The sequence below is a fragment of the Taudactylus pleione genome, unplaced genomic scaffold (genome assembly GCF_031769625.1).
Source record: "Taudactylus pleione unplaced genomic scaffold, aTauple2 ptg000009l, whole genome shotgun sequence".
In the NCBI taxonomy this organism is placed as follows: domain Eukaryota; kingdom Metazoa; phylum Chordata; class Amphibia; order Anura; family Myobatrachidae; genus Taudactylus; species Taudactylus pleione.
Genome location: NW_028284412.1, coordinates 12,971,168 through 12,995,570, shown reverse-complemented (window position 1 = coordinate 12,995,570; position 24,403 = coordinate 12,971,168). Strand labels below are relative to the sequence as shown.

The 24,403-nt window shown below is 47.3% G+C and overlaps 1 pseudogene across 1 annotated transcript in view; it reads right to left on the bottom strand.

The window, feature by feature from the left end:
* The window catches only part of LOC148542777 (tumor necrosis factor ligand superfamily member 10-like), an 87,487-nt pseudogene that overhangs the window by 11,405 nt on the left and 51,679 nt on the right, over window positions 1-24,403 (bottom strand). Inside the window, exon 2 of the transcript XR_015877686.1 lies at window positions 16,989-17,150. The product of XR_015877686.1 is annotated as a tumor necrosis factor ligand superfamily member 10-like (transcript). The remainder of the gene's footprint in view (window positions 1-16,988; window positions 17,151-24,403) is intronic.

Here is a 24,403-nt window from a genome sequence, read left to right as displayed (position 1 = left end):
AGGGGGGGGAAGCGGGTACTAATTACCCAGGCCCGGCGCTCTTGTGCACATGCGTGACCTGTAGGTCACGCATGTGCACTCCCGTTACTGCTCCCAAAGGAGCAGTGAAGAGATTTAAAATGTTTTGAGGATTTAAAATGCAAAAACTCATCATAATTACATTTAGGTAACAGTACATGATAGAAGTTGCAGTATTTCAAAGATCGGCAAGACATTGACGCACTAGCTTGCAGCAAACTGTCCCTGTAAATTATTATAATATGTTGGAAACTATAACAAAAATGTTTTTTATTGTCATTTAGAAATTTTAAAAAAAGATAGTATTGGGGGGAGAAGGTGGGACAACCAAATGCTACATATCCATACATATTTCTAGAAAGTTGTTATGGTCAGAATGCCAGATCTGCCATGTACTGTAAACACAGAAATTATAAATATACTGTTTGCCAGTGGTTCCCAAACTGTGCGCCGTGGTACCCTGGGGTGCCTCGGGACACTTGCAGGGGTGCCTCAGGTTGGTTGTCCAGCACCAAATCAAATTATTTTGTGGTCAATGTAATGTAAATATGTGCACAAAAAGAAGTGCAAACCTGCCCACCACCACATAACTGAGCCTAAGGATGACAGGTAAGCGCAATTTACTTCACTTTACTACTTCACTACATTTATTCTGAATTTCTCAATAACAAACTTTTGGCTTAGGTGTGTCGTGAAAACAATGCTGGCCTGACACTCTAGGGCGCCGTGATTCAAGGCATGAATTCTGAGCCAGTGTTAAACAAAATAGTATTAAGCAGGCCATACACGCTGCGATTTGCACTTTGCGACACAACGGGGGATCCGGCAGCCGACATCGGGCGGTTCCCACACACAGTGTGATCGGGTAGCGACCACCCGATATGCCAGAACCCCCCTCCCCCTCCCGTATAGCGCTGCATGGGATCGCACATCGCTACCCCAGATCAACTGAACCTGCAGTAAGATCTGGAGGTGCGATGTATGACCCCAGGGATGCGCGCACTATCCAATATCATGCCAATACACGGTACAATATCGCAGCGATATCGTACCAATCCGTTGGATCGGCTGCTTTATCGCACCGTGTATGAGCACCTTTAGTCACAAGGAAAAATGATAATGAGGCCACCAGCATGCTGAATGCTGGGCTAGTGACATTATGCATGTACATGAAATCAACTCCTTATGCACATATATGATTCCGGGACAAACAATCAGTGCAAAATTAGCTATGGCTGATTTATCCAAACCACCACCAACCCATACTTAGATTAGATAAGGTGATTGGCGTGTTTGAGGATATGCTTACAGCCCAAATAAATAATAGATATTTTTGTAGTCCAATTACAGCATAATAAGCCAATGAGAGCATAACTTTCCATTCTGCACCACATATGCAATAAGATTATATTTGGTATATTTTATTATTTAATATATACTGAAGTGTATTGTACTTTCTATGTTATTGCATCTGTTGTCTTCCAACCAACCTATGGTTGTCACCACAGGTGCAGGCATGCAGACAGTATGTCGACAATGACAATGAAGATAGTCATTATGTCAACACCAGAATGTCGAATTTTACCATGTGGACATGGTTAAAGTGCCGACATTCTCCATGTCAACACCTGTACTATGTCCACATGGTAAAAATATTGACATATGACATGACTATATAGTCATAATGCAACAATACACATCTTAGGGTTAGAGTAAAGTCAAGTACGTACAGACCTTTTCAATCGGGCTGAACGGATTAAACTCTTCTGTTCAGCCAAGTTGTGTATCTCCAGCATGACCCCCTGTCAGCTGCCGCAGAGCACTGTATACACAATGCAGGCACAGCACAATGTGTACCGGCTTCTATGGGAGGTCGGGCCGACATATATTATACAGAACATAGGAGGCGACCTCCCGATCCCAACTAACGCTCCTGCAATGGTACAGCATACACACCTATACAATCATCAGCCCGATCATCTGATATCAGGTGATCGGGCCAAGGATTGTATAGGTGTGTTCCCAGCTTTAGGGACAATATCGAAAACAAGTGTCGACATGATAAACATGATGACTGTTATATATGTACTCAGCTGGTCGAGTCTAGACTGAATAATTGGAATGGTTGCTGACTTGTTCACCTGTTATGATGATGTCATCCTGGGCATTGGTCTGGTAAACTGTGATTGGTTTGCCAGCAGTTTTAATCAGGTGCTGGCTCTTGGGTCTGTGTGGGTTGTTCTGTTCTGGCTGCATCTCCCACAGGATTCCATGTCTTGCCTGGTCCCTGGATCTAGCGATTTCCAAGCTGCCTAGGAAAGATTGCTGGTTTCTTCATCTGCTAAGTATCCTGGATGCATTCTATTACATACCATTGCTAGCAGATGTCACCTGGCTAATATACTACTCTGGATAGTCCATGTGTTTTGAAATGTCTTATCCTGTAGTTTGCTGTGTATCTAAAGAAATTACTGAGTTTTGCAATTACTCTCATGTTTATTGAATTATCATTCTGTAATTATTACTATTGCTTAAGAAAGTATATAGTACTAATGCAGTGAAAATATAAATGCATACCCTTTTGTTAGCTGCTTAATCATTAGTAGATAAATGGAATCCTCGTTTGTTACTAGCTTGCAGTGTTGTTAACTGCAGAAGGATATTCTGGTAATCACTCTTTAGGAGTGCTATTTGTATTACTACATGAATTAGCTTTAGACAGACTTCTTCTGTCTAGCGTGGGAAGCTAAGCAGTAAGGGCTTGGGTTTTTTCCTGGATGGTAGACCTCCTGAGAATCTAGGTGTAGTTCCCTATATGAGTTCTTAGAGTCTCACATTCCGATGTATATATTTTGATACCTGTACTTCCTGCAAGTTATTACTACAGGGGTTAAACTTACTAAGATTCGAGATTGGTCGAGTTTTGTTTTTTTTAAACACTTTATTTCGCCGAAATTCGGGTGCGTTTTCCGTTTTTCAGCTCACAAATTTACTAAGAAGTGAGTTTAGCTGAAAGTAAGTTTTCTGATTGTAGATCGAGATTTCTTCCCCTAGTTGTGAGTTTAGTTGAGATTACTCACCCGAGATTGCAGTGTTTTCTCTCTGCCAAACTCACCCAAACAAGCAGCCTGCACATATCAGTGAAATATGTGAAGGCTGCTGTTTGTGTTGTACCTGTAAAAAACGGGTTAAAATATATTAAAAAAATTATGTAGCGTCCCCCCCCCCAAAGCATAACCAGCCCTGGACTTGTCAGCCAGTCCTGGTTCGTAAAATTACAGGGGGAACAAAACACGTAGGGTTCCACCGTAGTTTAGGAACCAGCACCAGGCTACAGGGTCAGTCCCGGTTTTAAATATAGGGGGAAAAAAATTGCATAGGTGTCCCCCTATATTTAAAACCAGCACCAGACCAAACCGACCGGGGTGTAATGCCACAGCCAAGTGACCCTATGACTGGGTCACCAGGGCCAAAGCATTCTCACCCCAAGCCAGTCAGGCCAAGCTGGGGATTTCAGGGTAGGTGGGGACCCCCACAAGAAGGGGTTCCCCTCTCCCAAAACCCCAGGCTTGGTCTGAAGCCCGGGGCTCTTCCCAGCACCCCTGAGCTGTGGGTAAGGGGGTAATAAAGTGTAAAATCAAAGTAAACTATTATATTTTACAGTGGAACTACAGGTGCCCGCATGCCTGCCCTTTGGCACTTGTGGAACTACAAGTGCCAGCAGGTGGCCGGGACCTGTACCTCCACTGTAAAATAAATAGTTAAATAAAGACAGTACACACACACTTATACAGTAAAAGTTTATTACACACACCTATCCCATTCACACATACTTACCTGCTGCCAGATGTTCGCGTCCACTTGTCCCCGTAGATCCCGTTTGGAGTACCTGAAAAAAAGATCCTATACTCACCTCCATCCTCTCACTGGTCTCCATAGAATCCATGGGGGTCACTGCAAAAAAAAAACCAACCAATGTGATCCATATACTTACGTTAGCGGTGTATGTGTGTGACCACATACACCGCTAACCGGCTCCTGACTGATCAGTGAGAACTGTCAGGAGCCACCAGCCAATCAGCAGCTGCTCTACAGTTAGCGGCTGCTGATTGGCTCTAGCTCCTGACAGTTCCCATGTGGGCTGGTCAGTGTGTCAGGAACCGGAAGCCAATCAGCAGCCGCTAACTGTAGAGCGGCTGCTTATTGGCTGGTGGCTCCTGACAGTTCTCACTGATCAGTTGGGAGCCGGTTAACGGTGTATGTGGTTACACACATACACCGCTAATGGTAAGTATATGGATCGCGTACTCGGTTTGTTTTTCTTTCTCCAGCACGAGAATGAAGGTGAGTATAGGATCTTTTTTTCAGGTACTCCAAACAGGATCTACGGGGACAAGTGGACTCAAACATCTGGCAGCAGGTAAGTATGTGTGAATGGGATAGGTGTGTGTAATAAACTTTTACTGTATAAAGTGTGTGTGTGTACTGTCTTTATTTAACTATTTATTTTACAGTGGAGGTACGGGTGCCGGCCGTAGTTCCACAAGTGCCAAAGGGCAGGCATGCTGGCACCTGTAGTTCCACTGTAAAATACAATAGTTTACTTTGATTTTACACTTTATTACCCCTGTACCCATACCCCAGTACCCTGTACCCAAGCCTGGGGTTTTGGGAGAGGGATGACCCCTTGTGGGGGTCCCCACCTCCCCTGAGATCCCCGGCTTGGCCTGACTGGCTTGGGGTGAGAATGCTTTGGCCCTAGAGAGCCGGTAATAGGGTCTCCTGGCTGTGGCATTACACCCCGGTTGGTTTGGTCAGTGCTGGTTTAAAATATAGGGGGACCCCTACGCAATTTTTTTCCCCCTATATTTAAAACCAGGACAGGCCTTGCAGCCTGGTGCTGGTTCCTAAATTATGGTGGAACCCTACTTGTTTTGTTCCCCGTGATCTTAAGAACCAGGAGTGGCTGACAAGATCGTGGCTGGTTATGACTTTTGGGGGGGACCGTACGTAATTTTTTAAAATAAAAACCCCTTTACATTAGGTATATAGGCAGAAACATACACAAATCACACTGATCTGTGTATGTTTCTGGCAAACTCGCAGCTCAGGAAGTGGTCTATTTGAAACTTCAATTTATCAGTGCGTTTGCTACAATCTCACACGAGATTGTAAACTCGAATCTTAGTAAATTCAGAGTTGCATCTTTTTTCTGAAAATAACTTCCTAGTTTGGCCGATGGTGAGTTTTTTCGAGTTTGTTATCACACGAGTTTTAACAGTGAAAAGAGAGAACTCACTTCCAAACTCACTCGAGTTAGTCTTTAGTAAATTTGTGAGATGAAAAACATGTCTAAACTCATGTGAGATTGCAATCTCCCCCAAACTCGATTCTTAGTAAATTTACCCCTAAGTGCGTAGTCCAGGCGGCAGCCGAGTACCCTCGAACAAGTGTGTGTTTTGGGAAAGGGGGTTGTTATTGGTGAACAGCACTTTGTTTAGGTTTTGACAGTGCAGGAGTTCATCAGGTATCATCAGGGGCAGAACTATGGGAGACAATGGAGGCGCTTGCTGCCGGGCGCCAGCACTGAAGGGGTACCTCCTCTATTGCCCGCAGTATATTTACCCCACTTAGGGCTGTAACTATGTACCGCCCATTACATGGCACCTCTCCCCGGCACCTGAGATGCCACCATACACTAGTGGAGAGCTCCATGTCAGACCATCAGCTGCCGCCTCTGTTATCTATAGCCTGTCCCTACTCATTGGTGTTGCTGCTCCTCAGCAGATTCTTATGTCTGAGTGACACATCCGGCACCTCGCCTGACCCACAACTCCCCATCGCACTCCTCCCTGGCTGCAGCCCTAGCCTCAGACCCATGCAGCAGTCCCGGCGCACCCCCTCACCCACAACTCCCCGTCCCACTTCATACATCTATCCTCCATGCGCTACAAGTTGCTTTACACATAACGTGTGAGCGCAGAGTGACTCGGTAGCGTTGAGCATCTTTTCATGCAAATATTTCCCTTCAAATGCGTCTTATTTGCACAGCGATGCAAAAGCAGCTCTGATATGCGGTATGCCTATATTCCGTGTGCGACTGCGGGTGTATCTGCATGTGAAATACTACATTACAATGTCAGCGGCTGTGGTGGCTGGGCACCAAATTATAACTTGCGTCTGCGATTAATTTACGCCACTGGGTATCATAACAATGACATCATACATGTTGACATAATGAACATGTCGACATGTTTTATGTTGACATGCAGTGCCTGTCGGCATAATAGATTTGACATTATGATTATCAACAATATGAACATTGTCAAATTATACCGAACCCCATGTGATTTCCGGTATTTTTTGTTTTCATGTTATTATTTCACTGGATTACTATTGGCCAGGAATTAAACAGCTAATTTACTGGTCTACATTAAATCTTAATTGGTAAATTAAATAATTTGACTACATAGAGCTCCAGTAGAACGAAAGATACTGTAATTTTACATTACTGTGTCAACTGAAAATTTATACATACGTCAGTCAGAAGCTAAATCTCCATGAAAATACATTTTAATTGGGAGAAAGATAAATAATAGAAGGCAGTTTACGTTGACTGTTGGGCTTCCCTCTAAGTGATCCAGGAGAGGAGGGTCCCAGGGGCCACTGCGGTAAGACGTGTCAGCTTTAAAAGTGATTCCTGACATGCTGACTTGCTGTTAGTGCTGTAAGGTTCAAATGTCAGTGCTGTAAAGGTCATATGACACAATTCACAACTAATCGAGTCATTTTGGCATGTTCAGGATGTTTCAAAATTGTCTGTTCTCCCGGCTTCCCGAAATTAGGGGGATGGTGGGCAGGGGTAGGCCTCTATTCCTGGGGTCTTGCAACCAGCACCAGCCACTTCTACTTCAAAGTAGGTAAGAATGGACTTGGTGCTCTGTTCAATTGTCATCTCCAGGGAATTGTCACTTTTTAAATGTGAGCTAACTGCAATAAAAACATGAAATTTGTGGTTTTTATAGTGTCTGTATTTACTTGTCTTATCTCGTAACACTGGATGGAGAGGAAACTGAAATCATAAGGGTCAATTAGAACATGGAACAAATTGTAATGTTGCAAGGTAAAATCCATGGCAAGGTTCATAACACAATATTTTCATAGCTGCAAGATAGCGTCGGTTAGGGGCTGATTAAATATTTGCTGCCGATGATGGACGGAGCTGGTAGGATTACAGCATATATTTTGCAAGTCAGGTTATTTAGTTTAATGAGATGGCATTTTGTAAGGGGTTGCGTACGGGATCCCTATGGTCAGAATTCCGACAGTTGAAATCCTGACCGATTTATGAAGTATTCTAACCCTCTTTATAACCCTCCCATCCCGCAGCCTAACCCTAATCCTCCCCCCGAATGGTCACGGCGGCTGATGCCGGAAGCCCGAAGGATGAAGATGCCGACAAGGGTGGTGAGTGTGCTAACCCTCCCCCCTCTAACCCTAACCCTCCCTTAGTGGTGCCTAACTCTAACCTCCCCCCAGGGGTGCCTAAGCCTAACCCCCCTCCCTGTAGCTTAACCCTAACCCTCCTCGGGGGCAGCGCCGGCCCGAGCCTAATATTTTTGGTAAGCAAAGATACATTTTCGCGCCCCCTGGCTGAATTTGCGCACGCTGATGGTGCGTGCACCCGACAAAGAAAAGGGGTGTGGTCTCATGGGAAAAGCCATAATCACGAGCGCCAATCATGCTGGGTACATGCCTAGTGCTCCTGGAGCTGCTGGGCATGCTCCCAGTCCCTTTCTCCAGTTAATAGATGCTGCATGCATGCACATGTCATCTATTCACCATTCCCCCCCCCCCCCCCCCCCCCCCAATCTGGAACACTGTCGCCAAAATAGGGATGGTTAGGAGGCATGCTAAAGGAAAGGTCTCAAAAGAAAGGGGTGTGGTCACACAATAGTATTCCCAATTCAAACTACACCACACAGTAACAATCTTATTCACATTACATCACATAGCAGTGTCCCTGATTCACATTACATCACATAGCAGTGTCCCTGATTCACATTACATCACATCGTAGTGTCCCTTATTTATGTTCTGACACACAGTAGTGCCCCTTTTACACAATGCCAACATTAGTGCGCCTTATACACAATGCCAACATTAGTGCCCCTTATACACAATGCCCACAGTAGTAGAGCCCCTAATACAATGCCCTCAGTAGTAGTGCCCCTAATACAATGCCCACAGTAGTAGTGACCCTTGTACAATGTCTACAGCAGTAGTGGCATTTACACATAATGTCTACAGCAGTGGTACCCCTTCTGCAGTGCCCCCAGTAGTGGTGCCCCTTCTGCAATGCCCCTATTAGTAGTGGCCCCAGTAGTAATGCTCCCTGTAGTAGTGCCCCCAGTGGTAGTGCCCCCAAAAGTAATGCTCCCTGTATTAGTGCCCCCAGTAGTAATGCCCCTGTAATAGTGCCCCGTAGTAATGCCCTCTATAAAATTGCCCCCAGTAGTAATGCCCCTGTAATAATGCCCCAAGAAGTTAGCCCCCAGTAGTAGTGCCCCTGTAATAATGCCCAGTAGTAGTGCCCCTGTAATAATACTCCCAGTAGCCCCTGTAGTAGTGCCCGCAGTAGCCCCTGTAATAGTGCCCCCAGTAAGACCCCTGTAATAGTGCCCCAGTAAGACCCCTGTAATAGTGCCCCCAGTAGCCCCTGTAGTAGTGTCCCCAGTAGCCCCTGTAGTAGTGCCCCCAGTAGCCCCTGTAGTAGTGCCCCCAGTAGCCCCTGTAATAGTGCCCCCAGTAAGACCCCTGTAATAGTGCCCCCAGTAAGACCCCTGTAGTAGTGCTCCCAGTAGCCCCTGTAATAGTGCTCCCAGTAGCCCTGTAGTAGTGCCCCAGTAGCCCCTGTAGTAGTGTCCCCTGTAAGAGTGCCACGCAACACACACACAAAAAAAAGGAATACTTACCTTAAGCCCCGATCCTGCGTCCGCCGCCGTCCGCCGCTCCTCGTTACTATGGGAGAGACATCATGACGTCTCTCACATTGTGCCCATGGGGGAAGCCTAGCTGGAGCTCAGGAGTCAGCTCCGGCTGCCGCTGCGAGCAGCCGGGCACCCGCTGGTAAAATCTCAGCGGGCACCATGCAAATTAAGCTTTCCTGTGGCGGCCGCAGGTAGATGGCGGGAGGAGCGCCCTCTGCTGGCTGGCGCCCTACGCAAATGTGTAGTCTGCATAACGGACGGGCTGGCCCTGCTCGGGGGGTGCCTAACCCTAATCTTCCCCAGGGGCCCCTAAAACTAACCCTCCCCCCCACAGCAAACCGCTTATTGGGCCCTGCTTACCTTCGTTCAGGATGCCGGCTGTCGGGATTTCATTGTCAGGCTAAAGATAGGTTTCAGGATTTCGACGCCTATCTTTAGTCCCTGGTCGGGATTCCGACAGCTGGCATCCCAGCAGCCAGTAAATTAACTACATCCCCCTAGTGCCTAACTCTAACAGCAGATGGTGCTTTGAGCTGGGGTCTTGATACACTTTAAAACCTTTTTGCACATATGATAGATCACATTTCCTATAGAGATGTAAACCTATACTTGTGTGGAATGGTAAAATAGTTGCAATGTAGGATTTAAAAATGCACTTTATGGTCTGTTTTTTATCAGTATAAAATACTCAAATTCTGGGGGTTTTTTTGCCACTTTTTAGCAAATGAAAAGTACAAATTACATTTATTTCTTGTTTCTTATCTATTATCATTTATTTCTTATCTATCAAGAGAATGTCAAAAGGAATTTAGCACCCCCTTCCCTTCTCTATTCATCATAACAGACCTTGGCTGGAAGTAAGCAGATCTCAGTGGCCTTCATTAAGTTTAAAAAATATGTTGATATATATTAAAAATAACTTAATGTTTATCAAGCACGTTAAGACAAGTTGGCTAGATTTAAAAAAAAAAAAAAAAAGTATAACCACATAAATTCAAGATGCTCCATGAGGACATGGCCATAACTAGGGTAGTGCCACCAGTGAAATGGCACAGGGCACCGCAGGGCTGGGGCCGCTGTTTGGGCCTGTCAATTTTCCTGTTTATTATCATTCTCACTTGTAGATTCCTCTTCTTTTATCCCCCATCCTGGCCTCCCCTATCTCTTCCCTGTCCCTTTCCAATGAGGCCATGGTCCTTTTTCAGGTGCACTTTGAGGGGCTTCAATGCTTTCTCTGGCACAAGGCACCAAAAAGTCTAGTTACAGCTCTGCATTAGGATTACAAATACCTGGAGAAAGGCTCCTGATTGCTTCCTCCCCTCCCTACCCTCGTCCTCATTTGCCAGCCTGCGCATATGCAAGAAGGGGGCAGGGCCTGACTGCGTGAAGACGCAGAGGTGTACTCACCATGGGTCACGGGACGGGTGCAGGGAGGCAGGAGTGAAGCTGCTACTTTCCCGGAGGTCTCCTGGGCCCATCTTCCCCTGCACACAGACTGCTGGGAGAGATTTACTGGCCAGCCAGGAAAATGGAGGGAGGAAGAGCCGACACCAGAATGCTGAAGAGCTGCATGAGACTGTGGGCCTGATACAGACCCGCTCGTTAGTCTGCGTTCGCGCGCAGCCTGCCAATATTTGCATATTAGTTCATGCGATCGGAAAGCGTTCATTCGCTGCTCATAGACAGCTCACTAGCCTAAGTGACAGGAGAAGCCTTTCTGGTTGGTGACAGGGGGGGACGATGGAAACAGGGGAGTGGTGGTGCGAATGCAAACGTGCCTGAGCGTATTAATGGCGTTTCAGAGGCGTGCATACTGTAATTAAGATGCAGCGTCATAGTACACGTCACATGGTTGAATTTTACACTGAAGCACTCGCAGTGCTTGAGATAGGGATTGCTCGACCACAAGTGCTGCGTTTGCTTCCGATGGTACTCTATGTTACCGGTGGTTGCATACACATCTTGGAGATGATGTGCATAAACACCACGATCGCACGCTAAGACATAGTGGGCGTGCTATTGCCGTGCGATTGCGGATTTGTATACTTTTGCTGTGTGCAAACGCATCTAGCATGCGGGTCTGAATCGACATCTATTCATGTCACAGTGCCGCAGGAGAGGAGAGGGGGAAGGGAGATCTGTGTGTGTGTTCCGGAACCCTCCCTGGCTATGGCGGCCATGCATGTGTAGTCCGCAGCAGCCCCTGCACTGGGCCTTTCAGAACCCGTGTTCCTGCATGTCCGGGATGATACATCCAGCTGCTATGATCGCATTTTGCAATGTGATCATGGGCACTACTGGCATGCCCTGATCGCATTGCAAAAGTGATCATTAATAAATGGGGGTCTGTGTGAGTGTGTGAGACTTTGTTTGTATTTATTAATGTGTGTGAGTGTGAATCCATGTAAGTGTGTGTGTGGAGAGGATCTAACAATGTGAATGTGGGGGGAATCTATTTATGTGGGTGGAGGTGATCTATTAATGTAAATGTGGGGGGGATCTAATTGTGTGTGTATGTAGTGAGATCTATTAATGTAAATGTGTGTGTGGAAGGGATCTATTAACCACTTAACTGACTAATTCTTTTTCCAAAAACCGCTCCAAAATTGTCGGTTTCTTTTATGATTGAATTAGGTCAAGAACATAATTTTAAACTTATCCATCACTATTTTATTTGAAACATTTTTTTTTTTTAAAACCCAGTATAACATAAAAATAGCACTTTTTATGTAATACTGTAGTGATGGCCATTGACAGCTGTACCATTGATGGTTCAACCATCGTTAGAAGCAATCAATTGTTTAGCGATTGGGCAAGATCTGTGTAGACCACAATTGTCGATGTTCCCTAAACATCGATTGATGGCTACCATCGATGGTGCAACATTGATGGCCACCAGCAATGGCAAACCACTTGTTTTCAGTCAGACCATCGATGTTTGCAAACCATCGATGGTTGATTGACATCCCTAAACAGAGGCTCTGCGTTATCTATCGAACATATATATATATATATATATATATATATAATATATATTTATTTTATTACGGCCAGGTCCCTTATAAATGTGGGCATTATGGGGGAGGAGGAGCAGCTGTGGCTGGAGGGAGTGGCCCGGATACTTAGAACAGCGGCGGCTACCAGAGCCGCCGCTGCTCTCTATACACGGCCAGTGATCACTGTGTGATCACTGCCGGAGTCGCAGCGGGAGAGTGTCCCGCTGGCTGCCCGGACCCATGACACAGCGGCGGCTACCAGAGCCAGCGCTGCTTCAGCTCAGCCAGTGATCACTATGTGATCACTGCTGTGCCGGAGCCACAGCGGGAGGGTGTCCCGCTGGTGGCCCGGCTACTCAGCAGCGGCGGCTACCAGAGCCATGCTGCTGCCGCTTCTACACAGTGATCACACTGATCACTGTGTGTTCCCGGAGCCGCAGCAGAAGGGTGTTCCGCTGGCGGCTCCGATACATAGCAGCAGCGGCGACTACCAGAGCCGCCGCTGCTGCTTCTCACTGAAGGGGGTGGGGCCGGCTGGACTGCCCGATCACTGCTGGCCACAGTGATCGGGATATACTGGAGCCTGCAGCCGCGCCGGGAGGGGGGTGCCGCCAGATGCCCGATCACTGTGGCCAGCAGTGATCGGGACACAAAGGAGGGGGTGCCGCGGGTGTAGAGGGACCAGAAGGTCCCTCTAATATAGGCGGCAGTGGGAAGATTAACTTCCCGTAGCCGCCTAGTGGCCATTCCTGACTGGTCGTATCAGATATGACTATGTCAGGGAAAGCCCAGCCTGGTGTCGTCGTATCTGATACGACCATGCCAGGCAAGTGGTTAATATTTGTGTGTGGAGGGGATCTATTAATGTGAATGTGACAGGGGGAGATTGAGTATTAATCAGGGACAGAACTATTTGGAGGGGCCCATGAGAGCCACCTGTCTCTTTTGACCCAGGCGGGGGGAGACTAGGGCAGGCGAGGGCAGGTTCTCTGTATTTAAAGCAAAATTGTCATGCGTTTGCAGTAACCTAGCGGTTCGGCTAGGAAGGACACCTGTGACTCATGTTGTTAGTTTAAGAGGGGGAGCGGGGCATATGTTGCAATGTGGGTGATGTCCTAATAGCTGGATTGCATTTGATTCTGCTCAGAAACGTTTTACATGCTCCTGTGATTTCTATATTGATAGGTTTACTATGTTTCTGTTGTGCCGTTCTCTTCTGTGTTTTCAACATGTCATGCATGCTTTTCTATTGTATGCCCGTGTGAGTCAGGTGTGAACGGGTATGAAGGTGCGTATGTGTGCGTGCCAGTTTAGCTAGGCACAGTGGAAATGCCTAGTTTTAGAGGGAGAGTAATGTAATACCCGGCAGAGCCGGGCTTAAGCTCTGCCCCCGCAATTAAGCTCTGCCTCCCAGTGCTGCCATGATTAAGCCCCACCTCCCGGTGACATCATCTGTCAATCACCGGGAGGGCAGGAGGAATCAGGCTGCACAGGGGGCGTGGCCTAGTGGGACAAAGGGGGCGTGGCCTCGCAGCAGGCTCGAACAGTGTCCTGAGAGTGAAGGAGTGCGGCCATCTTAGGCTGGACCCGCGGGACCTCCCTCCTCCTGTCCCTTGCGTTCAGGGGAGGGTGTATGGCAGGCTGCCATGAGCCACAGTTTATATGTACATGGGAATGCCTCTGTAATACAGTAAGGGCCCCCTGCGAGAAGCCCATAGGCAATAAGGAGCCTTAGAGAAGCCCCTGGGTACAGACAAGGGGGGGGAGTCATCCCTCCCTACAGTTCTGCAAGGGAGCTGTGGTTAAAGAGCAGTCCTACTGATATTGAACCCCTTCTGAGAAGAGGATTGGGGAGTGCTGCAGAGGTAGCAGCTGGAAGCAGAGTGCATGTTGAGTGAGGAAGTCAATGCAGAGGATCTCTGGAAATACTGCCTGGTGCCACAGTGGAAGATGAGAGATCTCCTGTGAAGAGACAGCCCATGTGTGAGAGGGTAAGTGTCTGTGATGCATAATGCTGGATCCCTGGTTGATAGCCCCTGGAGGAGTGCCCCATAGTGAGGGAGGGGTCAGTGCAAAATGGCAGTGTGGCTAGAGGGGAGTCCTATGGAAGAATCCTGTGTAACCATGTGCTGAAGTAGAGAAGCCCAGCAGTGAAAGGGTTAACAGCATGCATTAAGTTGCCAGCACGTCAGATGAAAGGTCCCTGGAAAGTGGGAGTTGTATTAGAGCACAGTCCTGGGATATACAGGACATCAGTATGCCTGAAGAGAGTGTATGCGAGGTGATGGAAGGAGAGAGTGTAATGTGTAATGGGATGTGCCGCACGTTAGCAGTCTCTCGTGAGAATAGAGATGAGTGCGATGAACTTCGAATCTGAAGTCCCCTGTATGCTGTATGAAGTTTTTGTTGGGCTGACATGCGTAGAACTACTGAGCCCAGCAACACCGGGTATGTGCTACTATTTCACTGCTGTGTCATATGTGTAATGGAGCGTACACACTAGACGATATGCTCCCCTGAGCGATATCGTCTAGTGTGTCCCCGGCAGGGTGTGCTCAATGTCGTTCATGACATTGAGCACACCCACTGAACGATATCATTAACGATATCGTTCAGCGCCGGGCTCTCTCCCCCCATAACATGCAGCAACCTGACGACATCGTCAGGTTGGCCTGCATGTTAACCCGATAATCGATAATGACGAACGACCCGCAGGAACGCGTGTCGTCGTTATCGTTCATCGTTTTTGTGTTAAAAATGGACAATAAAGTGGACGACTGAACGATAACGATATCGTTATCGTTCAGTCGTCCACTTTAATCGCCCAGTGTGTACGCACCTTAAGTCTGCGCTGGAGGTGTTCATTTGGAGTGGAACTTAACTAATTATTATTTATTATTATTTATTACCAGTTATTTATATAGCGCACACATATTCCGCAGCCCTTTACAGAGATCTTCTGTAACCATTAAGCTTAAAATACAGCATTTACCATCTGCTGCAAGTATTGTGCTGGAGGAAGTTGGCGAAGTAGAGCTTGTAACCATTACTCTTACTGTGCTGGAGGAAATAGTGGAGTGTAAATAAAGTTCTCCTGTTATTGCATCATGAGATGGTCTGGCGCCCAACATTTCTTTACTGCACTGCACCTGTTGTCCACATGTGTTCCCTCCATCAGGTACTTTGTGCTAAGCACCCGAGTATTCGGGGGTCCTGCTGGTCATGTATGCCATACCCGTGCCATAGCCGGAACAAAGGAGAGTCACCGTGCAGAGGTGAGAGACAGTATTCAGATACTCCATGTAAGTGTACCATAGTACAAGTAGGGTTTCACACAGTCATCCAACTAGTTGATTGGTTGGAATGAAAATCTGGTAACGTATGGGAGTAACTGATGATCAGCAATTTGCTCCTAAATACCAGAAAACAGATGAAAATGGTCGTTCAGACAAGTTTGTTAAATGTTTGATGTAAACAATTTGGTCAAACAACAGTTTTTGTCCATTTTCCGGCGTTTGAGAGAAAATTGCTGATTGTCATTTACTCCCATACCTTACCAGATTTTTATTCCAACCAATAAACTAGTTGGATGGTTGGACAGGAAATCTTTACGTGTGTATGCAGCTTAAGTTGCAATGCAAGGGGTTCAAATACATTTATTATTTTTTCATGCAGGGTAAATACTGGATGCTTTTGCATGTAGCTCACAAATACTGAACAGTTTTATTTTTACATGGCAAATTTGATTTGAGTTTAGACACTCCACTAATCTCTCTGCACATTTTACATCTGGCCCACCTGCAGTGCAACATGGTTGTGCCAAGCAGGGCCGTAGCTAGGGTAGTGAGGCCAGTGCCATCGCACAGGGCACCACAGGTCAGGGGGCGCTGTTTGGGCCTGTCATATTTCTGTTTATTATCATTCTTGCTTGTAGTTTCCTCTTATTTCCTCCCCATCATCTCCTGGCCTCTCCTATCTCTTCCCTGGCTCTTCCCCATGAAGCCATGGCTCTTTTTTGGGTGCATTATGTCCCTTTGAAAAATGAGGGGGGCACCAATGCTCTTTCTGGCACAGGGCACCAAAAAGTCTAGTTACAGCTCTGGTGCCAAGGTGCAAAGTTACTGGCTCTTTTTGCTTTGCTCTCAACACTAAATCAGGCCAAAAAAGGGCCATCCACGTGCAGTGCTTCTGGTGCTCATTTGCATAGGGACCCAGTGGTTAGTGCCACACTGGGAATCTATAAACACTGGGTGGTGGTGGTGGTGGTGTGTGGTGTGTGGTGTTATGTCCCTGGGATTTTATCACCACTAGGGGGGTAATGCAACTGGAATCTATTGCCACTGGGGGGCGGGAGGTACTGTTACAATGGAGACATATGGACACAGGAGAGAAAGGGGAACAAGACACCCCTTAGGCATATTCTATTTCAATAAAATATTTAAAAACATTTTTGAAAATATGTTCTATAGCTTAATTCAATTAATTCATTTTTTTTTTAAATAACAATTTATGAGCATTTTTGGGGTTAATATTAGGCAGTTAAGTAGTTAAATAGCTTTGATATATCGGAGCTAAATAATGCAAATTTAATTGTTATTCATCAAGGAAAAACCTTCCACTTATTGTTTTGCAAATACTGTAAATTATTTTTAGCATACTATTTAGCCTACTTACACCTATGTATACATTTTTAAATTGTCCTCCAGCTTCCTGAGTAGCAGAACAGTGGCATATTATCATTGAATCTGGAAAATCCAACTTGTCAGAATTATACTATAGGACTGCAAAATTCAAAGCTTAGTAGAACACGTTCTGTACACTACAGTATGTTTCTGCTAGACCAGGAGTGAGTGTAAGTTGCTAGTTCCCTTGTAGTACTGTTTGCATGTAAACTCTCCATACTACTGAGAGAAATGGTCTTTTGTTATTGAAGTAAAGGTTATAGAGGTGAAGATTGCCATGGAGCAGTGCCATGTGTACTCACCTGTCTTACGTAAAATGTTATGCTCTTAGCAAGCTTTTGGCATGATTCACTTGGTAGCAGTCCATCTCTCTCAAATTCCAAAGGGTCAGATATATCTTCCATCCTGTTGATAATCTGGAGGCACCTGAGTTCTTCTGACATACCCTGAGTTTGTGCCTTCAGCTGGGAGAGATGGAGAGATTATTAAAGTAATTAATTTTTCTCTTACCTATATGCAGTTAGCAAACAAATACATAATTCTGTGCTGTCCTAATAATAATCTCATGAGGGATTTGTGACGTTTCTGAACACAGTTTGTTCTACTGCCTTAGTGTTTTTTTTTCTGCAATGATTTTCTGGTTTACATTTTTTGACACCTCTTCTACACTCTGAGGGGGAGATGCACTAAGCCTTGGAGATATAAAGTGGAGAGAGATAAAGTACCAACCAATCAGCTCCTAATTGTTATTTTTCAAACACAGTCTGTAGCCTGACAGTTAAGAGCTGATTTGGTTGGTACTTTATCACTCTACACGTTATCACTTTCCAAGGCTTAGTGCATCTCCCCCTGTGTGAGAAGTGCTTGCGTTGTCACAAGAGGCAGAAGAAAATGCCTCACTGACAGTTGCAGAACTACCATTCATGAATAATGACCAAGGCCTGAGCCTTTCGTTGTCACTGTGTGTGATGAATTTATTAGAGATGTTTTTTTCTTTACCACTGTAAAATATTGTTTTTTTTCTATTTCAGATGCCCTGACTTAAACCCTCTATGCCCTTGGGCATCAGCGTTCGTAGATGATGTTGAATGACTAGTATCATCCTGACTGGTGGCAGCAGCTGCAGCACTGTTATTTGGTTGCTGCTTCTGTTCTTCTCTCGACTGATCGTCGTGATCCATATCGATGAACACACACAAGTTGTACAAAAACAACTACAGTATAAAAGTATTATTTATTTACTTGAACTTACTTTTCAAAAATCACTGCACACTGCAGAGTCACAATACATATGTGAACACAGTGAGGTAACAGCCTGCGGAGTCACAGACTCACAGTACTTATGTGAACATAGTGGTGTATGGCCTGCGGAGTCACAGTACTTATGTGAACACAGTGGGATATGGCCTGTGGAGTAACAGTACTAATGTGAAACTGAAACAGTGGGGTATGGCCTACGGAGTCACAGTACATATGTGAACACAGTGGGATACAGCCTGTGGAGTCAGACTCACAGTACTTATGTGAACACAGTGGAGTACAGTCTGCAGAGTCACAGTACTTATGTGAACACAGTGGGGTACTACCTAAGGAGTCACAGTACATATGTGAACACAGTGGGATACAGCCTGCAGAGTCAAACTCACAGTACTTAAGTACTTATGTGAACACAGTCGGGTACGGTCTGCGGAGTCACAGTACTTATGTGAACACTGAATACAGTGGGGTATGGCTTGCGGAGTCACAGTACTTATGTGAACACAGTGGGGTATGGTCTGCAGGGAATCGGTATGAAATACCGCCAGCCGCAAGGCCGGCGGTTCGATTCCCGGCAACAGCAGCCCGACAGCTCAACAGATCCCAGCAGCTGCAGGCCGACAGCGCTGGAAATCCTGAACGTCCTGAGGTAAGTAAAAACTAACCTAACTAAACCCCCCTAACCCTAATCCTCCTTAGGGGTGCCTAACCCTAACCTCCCCCCCAAGTGCATAACCCTAATCCCCCCTCTAAGTGCCTAACCCTAACCCCCCTCTTCCCCGCTACCTAAACCTAAGTCCCCTGGGGGGGTGCCTAACCCTAAGTCCCCCCGGGGGTTCCTAACCCTAACCCTCCCCCTAGCCTAACCCTCCTGGGGGAGTGCTTAACCCTAAGTCCCCCCGGGTGCCCTAAACCTAACCCTCCCCCCCCCCCCGCGGCTGTCCGCTCGCGGCGCCCGGCATCCCTTCGATCGGGATGCCGGGCGCCTGTCTCACTGCGTCGGGAAAATGACAAACGTCTAGGTACAGTATAGACGCCTGTCATTTAACCCACGCCGGGATAAAGCAGTCGGGAAGCCGGCTGTTGGGATCACGTCAGCCGGTTTCCCGATTGCATCCCGGTCTGCAGAGTCACAGACTCACAGTACTTATGTGAACACAGTGGGCTATGACCTGTGGAGTCATAGTACTTATGTGAACACTGAATACAGTGGGGTATGGCTTGTGGAGTCACAGACTCACAGTACTTAGAGATGTGTCCACATACACCTTTCCTAAAATTTAGCCATATGGCCAAATGTGCCATGACTTTAAATCTGAGAATTAGCCACACCTTGTGATTTTTCTTAGAATTTGCTACTTTAATCTGATACTTAATACAAACACTTCTGCAGCAAAAAAAAATTGGGATCTAATTGCTACTTGTCGTGGTGCATCTTATGGAGCATACACACGGTCAGATTTGTCAGACTTGTCAGATTTGTCAGATGAACGATTTTACCAAAGTTTTGAACGATTGAACGATTTTTGACTGCATTAAAATGAATGGAATCGTCCAAGTCTGACTGCAAACACATCAGATGTCAGAAATCGTTATCTGACCATCGGGAACGCGCATCGTTGATCGTCCATCGTTCAGGCATGTCAGATATGAACGATTTTCCTTCAGATATGAACGACTGAACGATTTTTAAATCGTTATCGTTCATATCTGAAGGAAAAATCTGACCGTGTGTATGCACCATTAGCCGTGCTGGCATCTCGTGCCAAATGAAGCAAAAAAGGAAAGGTGTATGAGGACACATCTGTATGTGAACACAGTGGTCTATGGCCTGCAGAGTCATAGAACTTATGTGAACACTGAACACAGTGGGGTACGGCCTGTGGAGTCACAAGATTTATATAAGCACAGTCAGGGGCTGGCTGGCAATTTTTGGCCTGGGGGGCAGACACAAGTAAGTGGCCCGATTTCTCCACCAGCGCATTGCAATGGAGAAAAGACACATGATAATAGCCTCTGTAAGTAAGGTGTGCCTAATGTGGGTGTGCTTTAAATAATGTAGAGAGGTTTGCAGTGACAGCCAGATTAGGGAGCATCGCAGTGACTGCCATATAATGCAGAGAGGTTCGCAGGGACCATCAGATCAGGGAGTGTCGCAGTGAGCTTCAGATCAGGGAGTGTCGCAGTGACATTATTATGCAGAGAGGTTGCAGTGACAGCCAGATTAGGGAGCATCGCAGTGACTGCCATATAATGCAGAGAGGTTCGCAGGGACCATCAGATCAGGGAGTGTCGCAGTGACATTATTATGCAGAGAGGTTGCAGTGACAGCCAGATCAGGGAGAGTCGCAGTGATGTGCCATATAATGCAGGGAGGTTTGCAGTAACCATCAGATCAGGGAGTGTCGCAGTGACTGCCATATAATGCAGAGAGGTTTGCAGGGACCATCAGATCAGGGAGTGTCGCAGTGACTGCCATATAATGCAGAGAGGTTCGCAGGGACCATCAGATCAGGGAGTGTCGCAGTGACTGCCATATAATGCAGAGAGGTTCGCAGGGACCGTCAGATCAGGGAGTGTCGCAGTGACTGCCATATAATGCAGAGTGGTTCGCAGGGACCGTCAGATCAGGGAGTGTCGCAGTGACTGCCATATAATGCAGAGAGGTTCGCAGGGACCATCAGATCAGGGAGTGTCGCAGTGACTGCCATATAATGCAGAGAGGTTTGCAGGGACCATCAGATCAGGGAGTGTCGCAGTGACTGCCATATAATGCAGAGAGGTTCGCAGGGACCATCAGATCAGGGAGTGTCGCAGTGACTGCCATATAATGCAGAGAGGTTCGCAGGGACCATCAGATCAGGGAGTGTCGCAGTGACTGCCATATAATGCAGAGTGGTTCGCAGGGACCGTCAGATCAGGGAGTGTCGCAGTGACTGCCATATAATGCAGAGAGGTTCGCAGGGACCATCAGATCAGGGAGTGTCGCAGTGACTGCCATATAATGCAGAGAGGTTCGCAGGGACCATCAGATCAGGGAGTGTCGCAGTGACTGCCATATAATGCAGAGAGGTTCGCAGGGACCATCAGATCAGGGAGTGTCGCAGTGACTGCCATATAATGCAGAGTGGTTCGTAGGGACCATCAGATCAGGGAGCGTCGCAGTGACTGCCATATAATGCAGAGAGGTTCGCAGGGACCATCAGATCAGGGAGTGTCGCAGTGACTGCCATATAATGCAGAGAGGTTCGCAAGGACCATCAGATAAGGGAGTGTCGCAGTGACTGCCATATAATGCAGGGACGTTCTCAGTGACCACCTGATCAGGGAGCATTGTAATGGCTGCCAGATAACGCAGTAATCACCAGATTATGCAGAAATCATCAGTGACCCACATATAACACAGGTATTATGAATATACAGTAGCCCTCACACACAATAATAATACCCCCCCCCCATTCACACACATTATTACATCACCCCCAGCACCGACAGTATTAAAACACCCCATCCCCCCAAAGATAAAAATAACTACAGCCCCCCATTGCATAAGTATTCCAACACCCCCCCTTCCCTCTTAAATGTAATTTAAACATGTACACCTCCACTGGCACTTACCTGCCTGGAAGGCTGTTCTGTCTCTGGTCCCTGCGGAGCTCCAGGGTACAGGAAGAGATGACACAGACAGGATAGACTAGTGAAGGGGCGGAGACTCATGGTGAGGGGGCGGGGTCTTCAGCAGGGACAGGAGGTGATGGATTACTATAGTCAGGGTAGGAGAGGGGGTGGGGCCTTCCGGTAAGGGGGCGGGGCCTTAGCCGGGGAGAGGACACAGAGGTAGGTGCACAGCCCCTGCAGCGGAGCAGCCTTGGAAGGAGTGCTGCTCAGTGTGCAGCCACAAGCTACATAGGGTGATAGACAGCCCGGTAACAGGCAGAAAACGCTGCCCAGCCGCTCTGATGCTGCTATAGTCGGAGCGACTGAGAGCACTTTCTGCCTGTCATCCGGCCATTAGTCATACCTGTACACTAGTGATACCGGCCCTAACTGAGGCAAAAGTCTTCCGGCCCGGGGGGCATATGGTACCCTGCCCCCCGGCCCAGCCCGCCGCTGAGCACAGTGGTGTACAACCTGCAGAGTCACAGTACTTATGTAAACACTGAACACAGTGGGGTATGGCCTGCGGAATCACAGTACTAATGTGAACACAGTGGGATATGGCCTGCGGATTCACAGTACTTATGTAAAGATAATTTTTTTTGCACTTACATCTGTGTGGTTTACTGTGTTGCATTGGGAGATCCTGCCTCTCTGTTGTGGTGTGTGAAAAAGAAACTACAAAAGGATGCTGTTTAAGAAAGGTGCCAAAGCAAGAAGCTGAACCTGATCCCCTGCTACTACTGTAGGTAACCCATTGTCAGGGCTGTAACTAGAGTGGTGTGGCTGGTGTCGCCTCACAGGGCACCAAAGCTATTTCTCACACAGGGCACCAAAATGTCCAGTTACAGCTCTGCCCATAGTAATCACATCTCAACAGTGGCGTCCCTCCCAGTGGTGACACCCGGTGCAGGGAGGGCTGTAGTGCATTCGGCACCAGTAAAAAGGGGCATGGTCTCGCACGTAGGGGGCGTGGCCTTGTAGCCCGAACCCCGTTGTAATCACTCCAGGGCGGTCCCGGAGTTGCGGATTACCCCTGGGGACCACTCTGTGTGCAGTGCCAGCTCCCTCACTGTAGGCCTGATTCAGCAAGGAATGCACAGGATGCATGCAGTTGGCCGATGTATGTGTACTGCACATGCGTGTATGCATCGCACTGCGCGTGCGTGAACTAGCCAGTGCGATCAGGTAAGCAGACTCAGACTATACGTAGCGTGTACGCAGACCCCTTCCGACATTGATTGACAGGAAGTGCCATTTGTGGGTGGTCACAGGGGGTGATCGAGCGAACGCAGGTTTTCCTGTGCATTGGGACGCCGTTTTAGGGGTGTCCATAATTAAGCCAGTGCGGCGATGGATGCAGTGATGAGACGCCATGCACAAAAGAAGTTGCCAAGATCCTGCACGAGGTCAGGTCAACCACTATTATGCAAATATGGCCGATGGTTCTCGATGTTACCGATGTTTACGCTATCTTGCGTACTGATCAGGCTTTGAGTAAAGGGAGATGGGCGGTTTAATATGGGGCTGGGCGTCTGCATCTTGTGCTGCTGTCTCCGCGCGTATGCATTGATGAGCATATTCTCGCAGCGGCCGTGTGCGTGCGTTCTCTCCTGTGCATTCCTTGCTGCATCAGGCCCTGTGTCATAAGCCGAGTGCTTCACTAATGCTACAATGCAGCACCTGGCTCCTGTCACTGAGGAGAGGTTGGCAATTTAGTGTCACCTCTCGGTGGGTGACACCCAGGTGCGGTCCACGCCCTCCTTGTGACACCACTGCATCTCGTAACATATAGAACTATTTGGGGTATCAGACATGATGCCGGGTAGGGGGGATATGATGAATAAAAGAGGGATTGATGACATGAAAATATTACCAGACAAGCCCCTTTGCTATAAAAATTTTAGATCTATTTAAACAGTAACAAATGATTGAGGAGAATACCAGACAGGAGGCGGTTGCAATATTTTGTGCAAGGGCGATCACCATTGCCCCTTTCACCATTGCCGTAACTAGGGTAGTGCGACCTGTGCCATGGCACAGGGCACCGCAGGGCAGCGGGCGCTGTTTGGACCTGTGAATTTTCCTGTTAATTATAATTCTTACTTGTAACCTCTTCTTTTATCCCCAGCATCTCCTGGCTGCCCCAGGAGTACCCCTATCTCTTCCCTGGCCCTTCCCCATGAAGCCATGGCCCTTTTTCAGGTGCACTATCTTATGTCTATGTCCCTATTTAAAAAAATGGGAGGGGGGCGCCAATGCTTTCTCTTGCACAGGGCACTAAAAAGTCTAGTTACGGCTCTGCCTTTCACACTGCCAGCAAATAACCCGGGTTATTGCACATGAACGTGCAGCAACCCGGATTACTATGCAGTGTGAAAGGACCCAGTTTAAATGACCTGGGTCGAGCAAACCGTCATTTCAACTCGAGAAACAAGCAGGATTGAACACAAGTTCAACCTGGCTAGCAGTGCATTGTGAACGGGTAACCCGGGTCACATTCACTGCATAGGAAAAGCTGGTGCTTGGAGATGGAGAGGGTTAAGTTTAGGGTTAGGTATTAGGGGTAGAGTTAGGGTTAGGCACTAGGGGGAGAGTTAGTGTTAGGCTGCCTGGAGGGGGAGAGTTAGGGTTAGGCTGCGGGGAAAAAGGGTTAGGCTGCGGGAGGGGAGGGTTAGAGTTAGGCTGCGGGGAGGGAGGGTTAGAGATAGGCTGCAGGGAGGGTTAGGCTTCGGGGAGGGAGGGTTGGAGTTAGGCTGCGGGGAGGAAGGGTTAGGCTGTGGGGAAGGAGGGTTAGAGTTAG